This window comes from Triticum urartu, chromosome 3 (assembly GCF_003073215.2).
Source record: "Triticum urartu cultivar G1812 chromosome 3, Tu2.1, whole genome shotgun sequence".
Lineage (NCBI taxonomy): Eukaryota > Viridiplantae > Streptophyta > Magnoliopsida > Poales > Poaceae > Triticum > Triticum urartu.
In genome coordinates this window covers 49,001,751-49,015,094 of record NC_053024.1, presented here as the reverse complement: position 1 = coordinate 49,015,094, position 13,344 = coordinate 49,001,751, and the positions used below count along the sequence as shown (strand labels likewise).

The window sequence follows — 13,344 nt, the reverse complement described above, 5'->3', positions numbered from 1 at the left end:
CAGTCGCTGCCATATTATAAAAACACCCCTTTGTTTTTAGTTAATTAACCCGTCGTCTATTCCTGCGAAAAATATTTAGGCCATGCTTATTGTCATCACTTATATTTTAGGCCATACTTATGTTTTTTTAGAGAATCATAATGATTGGATTAGAAATAGCAGAGTCGATGAGATTTTCTCCCGTCGCAACGCACGGGCCATTTTCCTAGTAATAATAATAATCTATCCTTTAATAATAATAAAGCACGGATTGACTTCGTGGATTCACCGTCACAATACGTTTTCTTTTAATGTCATAATACGCTTTGTATAGACAATCTTTATCTTTTTATTTTATTTTATTTTACCTACTAATAAAGCAGTCGCTGCCATATTATAAAAACACCCCATTGTTTTTAGTTAATTAACCCGTCGTCTATTCCTGCAAAAAATATTTAGGCCATGCTTATTGTCATCACTTATATTTTAGGCCATACTTATGTTTTTTTAGAGAATCATAATGATTGGATTAGAAATAGCAGAGTCGATGAGATTTTCTCCCGTCGCAACGCACGGGCCATTTCCCTAGTAATAATAATAATCTATCCTTTAATAATAATAAAGCACGGATTGACTTCGTGGATTCACTGTCACAACACGTTTTCTTTTAGTGTCATAATACGCTTTACACCCCTTTGTTTTTAGTTAATTAACCCGTCGTCTATTCCTGTGAAAAATATTTAGGCCATGCTTATTGTCATCACTTATATTTTAGGCCATACTTATGTTTTTTTAGAGAATCATAATGATTGGATTAGAAATAGCAGAGTCGATGAGATTTTCTCCCATCGCAACGCACGGGCCATTTTCGTAGTAATAATAATAATCTATCCTTTAATAATAATAAAGGACGGATTGACTTCGTGGATTCACCGTCACAATACGTTTTCTTTTAATGTCATAATACGCTTTGTATAGACAATCTTTATCTTTTTATTTTATTTTATTTTACCTACTATTAAGCAGTCGCTGCCATAATACGCTTTGTATAGACAATCTTTATCTTTTTATTTTATTTTATTTTACCTACTATTAAGCAGTCGCTGCCATCTTATAAAAACACCCCTTGTTTTTAGTTAATTAACCCGTCGTCTATTCCTGCGGAAAATATTTCTGGCGTGAGATTCGAACTTCCAACCTACCGTTCCCATGCTACAACCACAACCAGTTGAGCTGGACCCCAAGTTGTGATTAAAAGCCGGGTTTATTTGTTAATATCTTGTGCAGAAAGCTGGCTAAATATTCTGGCCCGCCCAGCCAAACGTAGCCTGATGGAGTGAGAATCCGGAGTTAGGCCCAATCAGTCTGGCCCTCGAGTCGAACGAAGCAGCTTGGGTGTTGGATAATCCCATCTCGTTCAGTTATATTGAGTCGTCTCAGTTTATATATGTTCCCAAGTTATCTGAAATATCAACAAAGCCACTTGGGAATCAACAAGCAGCCCCAAGAGCCTGGGAGAAGACGATGCAGAAGCATTGAACAGGCTTGGCGAGGGGCATGTGTAGCTCGGCCATGGTGGCGTGTGCTGCTATGAGTTGGCCAAAAGGAAACACAGGGAAGAGAGAGTGGTGTGTCAACTCCACATAAATTATCCCACGTGGGTTATGTTCAAAATTTTATGTGCTTGATTCAAAATGAATGGGATTGTTATCCCACGTGGGTTATGTTCATGAGTTATAAAGAGAACCACCATGTGAATTCCTTCGATTTAGATAGATCGAAGATCGTGAAAATTTACTTACTGAATTTCATCTGGTAGGCTAATTTAAGAAAAATCAAGTGAGGGATTTTTTAAAAACCTCAGTTCAAATCAAAGCATGATCACATGACCAGCAAAAATAAAATGAAACAAACATTATAATTTGATAGATGTAGTATTGATGCAATAATAGAAGCCTAAGATGCCCAGACATGTTACACTTGAAAAAAGTAAAGTATCAGGGATAAGAAAACTTCAAGGGAAAGGCCAGGTTGACTCGGTCCTTATACACGTTGTTCCGAAAACCACACACAGCCAAGCCGCAACTGCCATCATTGAGAAGCAGTGCACCGACGGACCGTCACACAAAGTTATGTTTTTTTTATGTATTGCACTTTTTACTAACTGTGTGAATTTCCTAAGTTTTCAACAGCGATAATGATGTCTTTGTAGATAAAATAGGCATATTTAACAGAACACAAGGACGTTAGTGGTGATATGATAAACCGATCAGCTTTATGCACATGCTCATAATAGAAATACCTTTAAGTTGATGCTTCAAGATTTTTTTTCCTCCATTGCAATGCACGTAGGACGCTGCCCAAACCCAGATCATCTTTTCTCTTTCTTTATTACTTCTTTTCCTTCTCTTTCTTCATCTCCACCAATCACGTGTAAGTGACCAGACATATGAGAAAGAAAATGAGGAGTGTGGTTGCACGGACGGACAAATATGAGCTTAAAATGGGCACGCTCGGTCACTGATCGGGCGAGTCCTTGGACATTTAGGGGGTCATAATTGCTAAGTCCGGCTGTAGATACTCTAAAAACCCCGAAGCGAGAGAGTATATCTTAGCGGAGAAGTATGTAATATTTACGCATGCCATTGTGTCGCTTTGGTAGACTTTTTGACGGACATACATTAAATTTCTCTCCCGGTGCAACGCACGGGCATTTATCCTAGTTAATAATAAATAGTCTATCTCTACCTACTAATAAAGCAGCGATTGCTTCTGGTCGTATGTCATTAGCAAAATTACAAAAAAAGTCCCTCTGGTTATGAGAATTCAACCCGCGGTCCTATTTTAAATTAAGAAAACGCTTCATTTTTACATAAAACACCCGGCAATCACCACCGTGCACCACGGCCTATTATCCATTCCCTCCACCACCACCAGGCACGCGCCGCCACGCGCAGCCGTTTGCCGCCAGAGTCCACGCCGCAGGAGCCAAGGAGGCGGGCGTACGCGTTGCCCGAGCCCAGGAATGGGGCGAGGCGTCGCGGCTGGCGTTGGCGAATCCATTCCCGGCGGCGGCGGCTTCCGGCGAGGAGGCGAGCGAGCTCGGGGAGCTCCGGCGGGGGCTTGTCGCCGGCGAGGCGAGGCCGAGTCGGCGGTGCGCGGGCGCGAGGAGGCGGGGTCGAGGAGGCGCAGGAGGACGCCGGGCGGGGGCTTGGCGAGGGCGACGGCGGTTGCGAGGGCTTGGCGGCGACCGGCGTGCTCGCTTGGGAGGATGGAGGCTGCCTCGCCAGGGCTCGGGCGCGGCAGTACGGCGTCGGGACGTCGCCGATGTCGCCGGGGCCGGGGCGGTGGTTTGACGGGCGACGAGGAGGAGGTGCTGTCCTAGAGCCAGCGACGGCGGCTGCAGCTTGACGATGCGGGCGTGAACTGCTTGCTTCAGGGGCTGCGGGCCGTGAGCGGCGCTGTGCTTGCACGCGAGACCTGTGTCTGATTTGGAAAGAATCAATCCGTTGAAGGAGAAGGCCAATGCAACTGCTCTCTAGATAGGCACTCGAGTGTCCATCCCAATGGAATGGTATAAATTGCTGCTGGTACTGAACATTGACAGGTAAAACTTAGCATATCCAGAAATACATCATTATAAGCTACTTCCATAGATGCATCTAGATCATAGCATCTGAACTTGAGGATAGCAGACAAAAATTCAAACAGAAAGCAAGCTACGCTCCATATTGTGTTCTTTATATCCCATATCGAATAACAGGTTCGTATTTGATTGGTTTCTTCACAGCAGCGCATGGACGATAAAAGATCTCTGTTTTGATATATTTCTATGTCATGATTTGTCTATTGCCACTGTTTCTGAATTTTTTTTCATCCATAAATCATGCGACTCAAGTCAATTTGAGATCGAATTTGTTCATGAGGTCAAGACGGAACCTTGCGACAGCTCCAGGTTAACATACATCCATACTGAATTTTCTTGGCATAATTGTAAAGACTGTTCTATGTATTTTTGTGGCAGCAACGTGAGGTTTTTAATTGGTGTTGTGCTTGAAACAAAGTTGCATGATACATATTTCCTACAATCATTTTGAAAGGTTTGCCACCTTTTTGTAGGTTATAAGGTAGGTCCTGAATTCTTGGCAGATATTGTATGAACGCCTATTCAGAGTATTTCGCCCTTGATTGCAAAGATATTATCTTACAGATAACCTTTGACTTCTCGATGAACTCTGTACTGTCAGTATTTGTGCACAATGCACATTCTGAAACTTACAACTATTAGTGATCAATGAGAAAAGAACACTTGATCCTCGATTCTTAAACTATCATCTTACTCATAACCATGTACTACTCAGTGAACTCTATATATCTATCAGTAGTTGGAAGCACTACAAAGCAGTGTCAAATTCAGTATTATATGTACATGAGTTTGCTTATTTCAGGCAAGCAACAACAAACAGACTTTGTTGTTTTTAGTCTAATGCGATATTTGTTGGGCATCACCGAGGAATGCCAGCAAAGGCGTGAAGAAATACTCGTAATCAGGTATATATTTCAGTGGTCTTAATAGCACAAACCTTCAGTACAGTTACGGAATCATCCCACCTTTATGTTTTGCGACCATTAGACATCCAAAGGTCGAGCTATGTGCCGTGTGCCATCTCAGTCAACTGCTTCTCACTTGTGATCCATCTGATTGAACAATTGATCGGCCATCTCTCATCGACCCATGCATGCATCGATGGATTTAAATATGATTTTTTTCTTGTCATGGAACATTAACTGGATTGATTCATGGATGCAGTGTGACATGTCGTGTGAGATGAAGGTGGCAAACCATCACTTGAAGCCAAGCATGTGGTGGATCCGGCATGGATGATGGATGGACCGATGAGTGTAGAAGTTTGAGCTGTGAAACTTTGTGCGATCGAGCTCCTGGTGCAATTAAGCATATGGCTTTTGTGATGTGTCATGTAGGCAGTGATTGACTATATTTCTTTCCCTCTTAAATTTGTTGTAATAAGGTTACCCTTTACAGAAGAAAGATTGAACCGCCTTTTGGTTTAGGTAGAAGCACCCTTTGATGTTTTCCAATTCTTTGTATTCATTCTATTATGTGCTATAATAGTTAATTGCATATATATGTACTATGTTTGGATATTCTCACGCAACATCTATGTACAACAGATGCAGATTTTCAGAATATTTAACCAAAAACCTTTGCCTGCACTGTTAAGAATATGAAGCCATATTATAATAAAGTTTATTACTACATTTTTTATTTTATTCATGCTAGAAATGATTTTTGTTTTCACAAAGTCCCTAGCTTATAGCTTTGTGCTTTACTTTACTTTTTACTGCAGTAACAATGTTACAACACGACGCAACATCCCTGATGATACTCAAGTTTCTTATAAAACTTGGAAATATGCATACAATGGTAGTTTTGAGAGATGGGGCTGAACAGTTACTTGTTGTATGTATATTGCAATGTTGCTCCAATTTATCAACCGTCAGTCGTAGTAGTACAAATATACTTGGTGTATTTATAGGTCCACTTAGCATGAAATATCCGTCAAGCAGAATTGAGAATCAAACAGAAATATCCGTCAAGCATATCAGCTCATGGAAGGTAGAAAACTTGTTACATAAGGTAAGGTTCAGTAGCTTCAGAACTTTTTCCGCTATACAAATACTGCTTCAGTTTCAAAACATGTATTAGTTTTGAATTCTCATAGTGAAAACCTCTTTACTTCAGAGCATCTAAATGGTGATGTATCCACTGTAGTTAGGATTTAGCTCAACTTTTGAGACAATTTTGTAGAGTTAGGTTAACTATATATGGCAATGCTTTTAGTGGTTCTGCCTTGCTTATGTCGAAGCCGCATATTTTTGCAGAATAAGGTATTACTTGATGAGCTATTTGACCTCAAAAATAAGGTCATGGTGAATCAGGAACTTCATTTTATTCTCACCATAGATAGTATGGCCCTTCTGTTACTATTGTTTATTTAATGGCTGACAAAATGAGCTGCAGGAGCAAGAACTATAGGATCAAACCAAAAATCCGAGGAAGAAGTTTCAGTTGGATTTGTTGTCAATGCCAATTCCCTACCAGAGCAGGATGTGTAGCAAGAGATGGTATGACTTAATCACAGAAACATCTTGATCCTCCTCTTTTCTTTATGCGGCCAAACAGATGCAGATTTGTTGTTGTTTTTTGGCAGTAAAACAAGCCAAGGATTTTTAATTGTGGTTGAAAACCTGTACATCCTTTGCTGCTCTAGAAAATGGATTTTAGCCATGCAAAGAAGAAGCAAAGAAAAAAGGTGCCTTCTTCCAGGCTATAACCCCTGCATGTTACATGTGCCTTGTGTCTTTACCAATGACCATAAGATTCATTCACTCCAGTTACATAAGACTCGATGACTTTTCAAATCATGTCATGTACATAAAAAACATCCAGGCGACAATTCTATTCTTATGTTGTGTTGGATTTTCATATTTATTTTGCGTTTTGTATCTATTTTGTCCGGGAAAAATGTTTACTCATGGCAATGTACGTTTCGGCCAAATAATATTCTGGATTGGTCCTTAGGATCTAAATCCGTGATAACGCCATCATATTTTCAGTTTTCCAAATGGTATTTTAAAAGTCCCTTTTTTATATCAACTGGTTCAACACTACAAAGATCAACCAGATCCAAAGAAAACAAAAGAAAAGGCGCACACCGGCCGGGTGTTCAAATTGTTACAAGATTCGGTGAAGGCTGCACTACTCAAAACCAGAGCAGGCAGCTAGACTAAACAAGTTCTTATCTCATGTTAATATATGTTCCTTCGATATATCCTAGGCATGACCTCATAATCAATTTCCACGTAGGTTTGGATATATCCTAGGCACGACCTCATTATCAATTTCCACGTAGGTTTGGAAGTTGGAACTAATCAAGAATTGCATCGCCTTGATGCATGAGGCAATTTCATGGTGTGAGGGCACGTCCTGTTTCAAGACACGCCGGCTAATGTTTGCCCTCGAGATCTTGCCACATCTGCACAACCTAATTCTCGCATCTTGCGTGTTGTGTTCTCACTTTGTTTACCGATATTTATCGAAACTACATATATGAAATGTCATGTAATGGCACACAGAGCAGGTTTTACAAAAAAAAAATCACCCGTTGCAACACACGGGCATTTGTACTAGTCCCTAATAATAAAGCACGGATTTGTGGGTTCACCGTCACAATACGCTTTTTTCTTATGTCATAATACGTTTTTATAATTTGTATGAACAAAATCGTAATATAAACAAGGTGGTACTAATTTGGGGGTACGCACTAAAGATCTTCCTCCGAAAGTTACACGCCCAGCGCGTACGCACAGTGGGCTTCACAGCCCAACTTGGCGCCGTGGCCCAAGAAAGAAGGCCCACATAAGGTAAGGTAAAAATATTTGCTCTTGTAGAGAATTGAACTTGCGACCTCCCTCTCACAGATCAATCATTGCAACCAACTGAGCTATCCCAGTATTTTCCATAGATAAAATTGTTCTTTCTATTAAGTAGTCTCACCTCGCCTTCTTTCGTCTAATCCACTCAATTTATGTACGCCTTTGATCTTCGATGTATCAAGGAGCAATCTCGGGAATAAATAAACGAAGAAAGGAAAGAGGACGACATGCATATAAAGAAAGGAAGGAAATAAGAGGACGGCATGCATAGAAAGAAAGAAAGGAAGGAAATAAGATGTCGACGTGTGAGAGAAATAAGGAAAGAAAGGAATTGAGTTCTTGTGACAGAGTAAGAAAAGAAATGAAAGCAGTCCAAATGAAGGAGCAATAAGGAAGGAAGGAAAGATCACGACATGCATAGAATGCAAGGAAGGGAAATAAAATGATTTCAATCCTCAATTTCGGCGGATAATAAGAAAGGAAGGAAGGAATTGCTTATAATATACATACATATATATATATATATATATATATATATATACAGCGGATATAATTGGATAGAATGCACGGAAGGGAAATAAGAAAAAATAATGATCAGCTTTGATGCACGTTGTTGATTGGTGGTTGTGTATATACTTGTCCCTCCGTCCGAAAATAGAGATGTATCTTCTCATTCCCAAACATCTCAGTGTTAACAGCTAATCAAAGTTTTGCTATCTTAAATTTTTTTCTTAATATAGCCAAAATTTAGCTAGGATAGGCCACATAATTTGGCTTGTTCATCGCAACATTTTATTAGGTAGATATTTATCAGTTTACATGCATTCTGTTTTTTGAAGGACAGTGCAGGAATTTTTTTTATTGCGACTAGAGGGGCTTGCGACAGCAGCGTGCGACGGATGTGATACCTCATCGGGTTGAATTTTATGAGGTTTGTCGTGAATAGGTGGACAATATGACCATGGTGTAAGATGGGTGGGTCGCTTGAAGCATGAGAGGATTTGCTTCCCCGTGGCAACGCACGGGCATATGTGCTAGTTTTTTTTAATAACAAAGTATGGATTGACTTCGTGGGTTCACCGTCACAATACGCTTCTTCCCGTGGATTTACGCTTTCAGTTTTTTTCACCTATATTATTTTCTACATCCGAGGTGGTACTATTTTACCTGCGTATCTTTACCTAATATTATTAATATTAAAGGGTGGAAGATTTCAAGGTTTTCCATACGCTATTGTTGTTTTCCTTCCATTATTTTGTTTTCCGTGCGTTCTTCTTATTCCTAATTGACTGCGTTCTGTGATTGGGCCGTTGATTGGGTTATGCGATTCGGCCATCAATTCCTTTCTTATTTGGGCTGGGCCATCCTTCCTTCCTCTCTGTTTCCCACAAGGCTGCGTTAGGTTTTTAGTTTTCTGTATCCCGCAAGGCTGATTGATTGTTTCCTTTTTGTGGTCAGTTTGTGATTGTAACCCTGCACGTACTTGGATCTCCCGATTAAAATCCTCTATAAACGTGCAGAAGCTCCCGCAATCAGCGGCGATGCAAGGGAGCGGGAGCACAATGTCGCGACCGAAACGTGGAGGTTGCGCTCATCCTGCCACCGCCAATCATGGGTGCCAACCACCGGGGTCCTGGCCAGCGCCGCTGTGGCAATCCCCCGGCCTGCCGCCGCTGCCATGTTGTGCAGCCATAAACAGCCACGAAGCTAGGACGACGAGTACCCGTTCATCCGCGATGACATCATGGGCGATGACTCGCTGCAGGTATTCATCCAATCCCGGTGTCACGGTCGTTGCTGGGGCCTGGCCTCCGCTCCTTGCTGGTAGGCCCCCTAGACGGCTCATAGTCGCTCAGTGCATGCAGCGTCATATCCTTGTGCGCCTCGCTGACGTCGTTCCTTGCAGCCATGATCGCCAGGCTATACGCTACACGCTCGCCGGCGGCACATGTTACGTTCTTCCTCTACTGTGCTCCAAGTCAGCACGTTTCCACCATGGCACACCTCGCAGTCTCCTTACGCCGCCGCCAATCTCGCCGCTAGGGGTGCCTCAATGCTCCTACCCATGTCGTGTCAGCCACGCCTCAACTTGCCGGCCGAATGGCAGCACCGCTGACCGGGGAGGCAGAGGACAGGCTCAAGCAGTGCGGCCTGCAGGGGAACAAGCGGCGGAAGCAGTATGCAGGCCACAGCTGTTGCAGTACATGGGAAGTAATTTTTATTTCTTTGTCCAGCAAACTCATGCATGTATGTGATGTGCCGTTCTAGGTGCCACCCAATTTTGTGGCGTTCTCCAACACTAGAGCTTTGGGGGAAAAGAAGATGGAGCAGAATTGTTTGAGATCACCACAGTAGAGCATGGGCAAATTTTCATGAAGAAGAACTTCGGTCCAAGAAGTGAGTTGCAGGCATATTTGTAGCAGAACCATAACTCTAGCATGGACATCCGCCGAGGAAAATCAATCTGTGCCAAGGCTGATCTGTGCACGATTTGGTGCCCGCTGACATCATCACAACTTGGATATTATGTCCATGTTCCTGCTTCCAAGGTTAGTCCTGCTTTCAATCTCAAATCTAGATGAGGATGGTCCTTATTTACAATTTCTGATCTTGTTGTCCGATAAACAGAAGCAAGAGTCAGAATGGAGCAGGGGAATAAATTTCATCTTGCAAAGAACAGGATACAATCGTCTAATAACAGAGTTCTCGGCAAGGGACATGTAAACATACCGCTTTTTTATTGTACACTAGGTGAATGCCCGTGCATTGCACGAGGGCACATACATTCTAGTTGCTCATTTCTATTCATGTCGAACATACACCTTTAAGTTCTAATGCACTTCAGGTGACATTTTCAACCTTTCTACCGTCAAATCAGTTTTTTTTCTTATTCTTGTTCTTCCTCCCCACCGTCTCCACCTACAAATCCAGGCTCGCCACCTCCATCGACATGGCTTGTTCTTTGAGTCACAAATACCATTCTTCAAAATAAATCAAAAGGCCCATTATACCCAGCATGTAAAGAAAAAGGGATATTTGGGTTTGTCTAAATATCACATGTATATAACGAAAAAGTTCATCAACTAAGCATCAATGGTTACATGTTTATCTAATTCCTATAAAGAGAACACAAACTATCATGTCAGCTTTCATCCAAGGTATAAACATTATTCATTTCATGAAAATATATTATTACACACCATGATTTTATTTGAAGGAAAAAAATATAATTTTGAACACACATTAAAGCGTGTGTTTTACTCGCTTTTCAGCATAGGGAGTAAAGAAGAACACAATTAGTCCATGGTGATGAAGTAGTAAAAAGTAGTTTTGCTCTATTACATGACATGCAGTCATTAGAAGTAAACTACGGATTGACATCACCTCCGTTGCCTTTGAGCCACCGGAAAAGGAGCCAATCTCAGGCTAGCTAATCTGATGATCATATGCTTATGATACAACTCGAACAGAAAGCATTTGTATACAGAAATGAGAAATGTAACTCAGTGGAGGAGCTACAAACAAAAAGCTGGGTGGGCCAAGCTAAAGGACAATACAAATTCTGAACCATTTATATACTACTCCCTCTGTAAACTAATATAAGACGTTTTAGATTAGTGATCTAAAATTTCTTATATTAGTTTATAGAGGTAGTGTTACAGTAGATATAATCAGTACTCGGTGCATTATTGAATAACCAGCCTTCCATGGTTAATGGTTACATACACTAAACTGTAAACACAATTGAGTGAACTGTTTATGCTATCAACTAAAAACTTTTGTTAAACAATTGTGCCTTTTCATAATCTGCAAGCAACAAGATTACCGAACAAGATCTTCCATGATTTATTTATGGTAACACAGACAAATAGACAATCACCTTAGTAAAATTTAAGGAAAGAAATTGGGAATGAATCAAAAAATTACCTGTGGACAGGATCAGATTCAGAGAAGGAGTGTGTTGTTGGCTTGCCGCTGCTAGCTGCGTGCGTTTGCGCTCCACGGAACTGAAATGTCAAGCCCAATTTTGGTGTCACTATATGCCCCCCCTCTGTTTCCCCAGCATTTACCTTGTTTCGGCGGCTCCACCACCTCCATAGCATGCTTGTAAGAAGTACTCTTTGACCTTCCGGTAGGTCTGGTACTGACTGTACTACTTCTTTAATTTAGCATCCATGTGGATGTAGTCCTAGCTCTAAACTTCTCCATAGTTTCTTCACTTCCTTGCATCTTATGAAGGGGGGTTGTCCTTATCTAATCATTTGCAGCACACACACATCATGTCACAATATTCCTGTACGCTTCAGGGAGAGTCTCAAAGGTAAGCTATTATGGGTTAGCCTCCACAAGAACTGCTGCACAGATGTTGATTGGTATCTCCCAGTTTCTTTTCATAGCGATGCTCGTTACCGAGTTGTCACTTGTTGCGGGGGATAGTGACATGGGTAGACGAACCTGCAAGGCTGCAAAGGGCGAGATTGCTTGGAAATTCAAATAGAATCAGCAACACCTACTCCCAAGTGAAAATGAGCTGGACGTTGGTCAGGTAGAGGTTGATGTAGGTGTAGGTGACCTGGTCGCCATCGGCGCCCTACCGCAGTAGCTCCTTGTCGTATCGCGAGTTGCCGCACCCCACCTCAACGACCCACCGACTGCAGCACAACAAACAACATATATGTTCAAAAATCAAGAGTCCATCATGATTGACCACAAGAATGGGGGAGGAGGCAGGGGAGCATGTACTGGGAGGGAGAGGGGAGAAGAACGGGGCGTGGCTGGCGGCCGCACCGACTCCATGTCTGCCTGACGATACGAGCCCGGCTGCGGCAGCCTAGGGAGGACATGAACTCTTGCCCACCCCCCTCCTCGACGCCGCAAAATATGTCCGGGCGGCAGCGGCGAATCCTTGGGTCTCGCAGAACGGTGACATTGGAGCGTTGCTGGTGGGAGGTCGAGGACGGGGAGCGCGCGTCCTCCCGGTTCGCCAGATCGGGGAGCTTCGCGGCGGCCAGATCACAGGTGGGGATAGGGCAGGGGAATCAATTGGCGTCGGTTTTTTAGGAGTGGTTTCCATGTGGAAAACCAACGCGGGGAGGATTGAAGAAAAATCAATAGCGCGCGGTGCGGGAGGGCTTGACGAAACTAACGACGTAAGAGGGGAGACGGAACCTTACGGTTCTTTTAGGTAGTAGAGATACCATGTTGTTTTCTCTTTTTACACCATCTTAATTTCTAGATTTTCCATTGATAAGTTTGAATCAAACTCAGCTTGAGCTTCAACCTTATGGTGTTGTACGTGTCTTGGTGTCAATATCCCACCATTGATAGATGTTTGAGTGATTCCTTGCATAATGATAATGCCCTAAATTATGAAGGAAGGAAGGATTTGGGGATTGTGGGCTGACAAGGTGGGCTAGGTGTGAAACAAATGTGGCTTGGTGTGAAAGAAATGAAGCAAAGAAGAAATAGAAAAAATTAGGAAAAAATTGAAGGTATCTCTTTGCGTGGGCTACGAAATTAAAAATGAAGGAGGAAGGATTTAGGGATTGTGGGCTGTAGGTGTGAAACAACTGTGGCTTGGTGTGAAAGAAATGAAGCAAAAAAGAAATAAAAAATTACCACTAAGGACGAGGAAGTAGGGGAGGAGCGAAAAAACGACGCCAGCATACACTGTCCACTCAACTTTTTTTTTGAAATTCACTTCCCTACTTTATTTAACTAGATTGGGGAGTTCATCTAAAACTCCGTTCAACTTATTAAATCTCGCCGGCAATCATGTAAAGTAGAAAGAATTTTACAAGGTGATCTTTTAAAATATAGTATCCATCAAGGGTGACTAACTGTTTATTTATTAAGTTTACTTAGCCAATAACTACACATGTGTGTACAGTACAAATAATCATGTTA

At 42.0% G+C, this 13,344-nt stretch overlaps 1 long non-coding RNA gene across 1 annotated transcript; it reads left to right on the top strand.

The window, feature by feature from the left end:
• Positions 1-2,874: 2,874 nt before the first annotated feature.
• LOC125542710 lies at positions 2,875-5,145 on the top strand. Its single transcript, XR_007298010.1, has 2 exons — positions 2,875-4,530; positions 4,790-5,145. It is a non-coding gene; the product is annotated as an uncharacterized LOC125542710 (long non-coding RNA).
• The last annotated feature ends 8,199 nt before the right edge of the window (positions 5,146-13,344 follow it).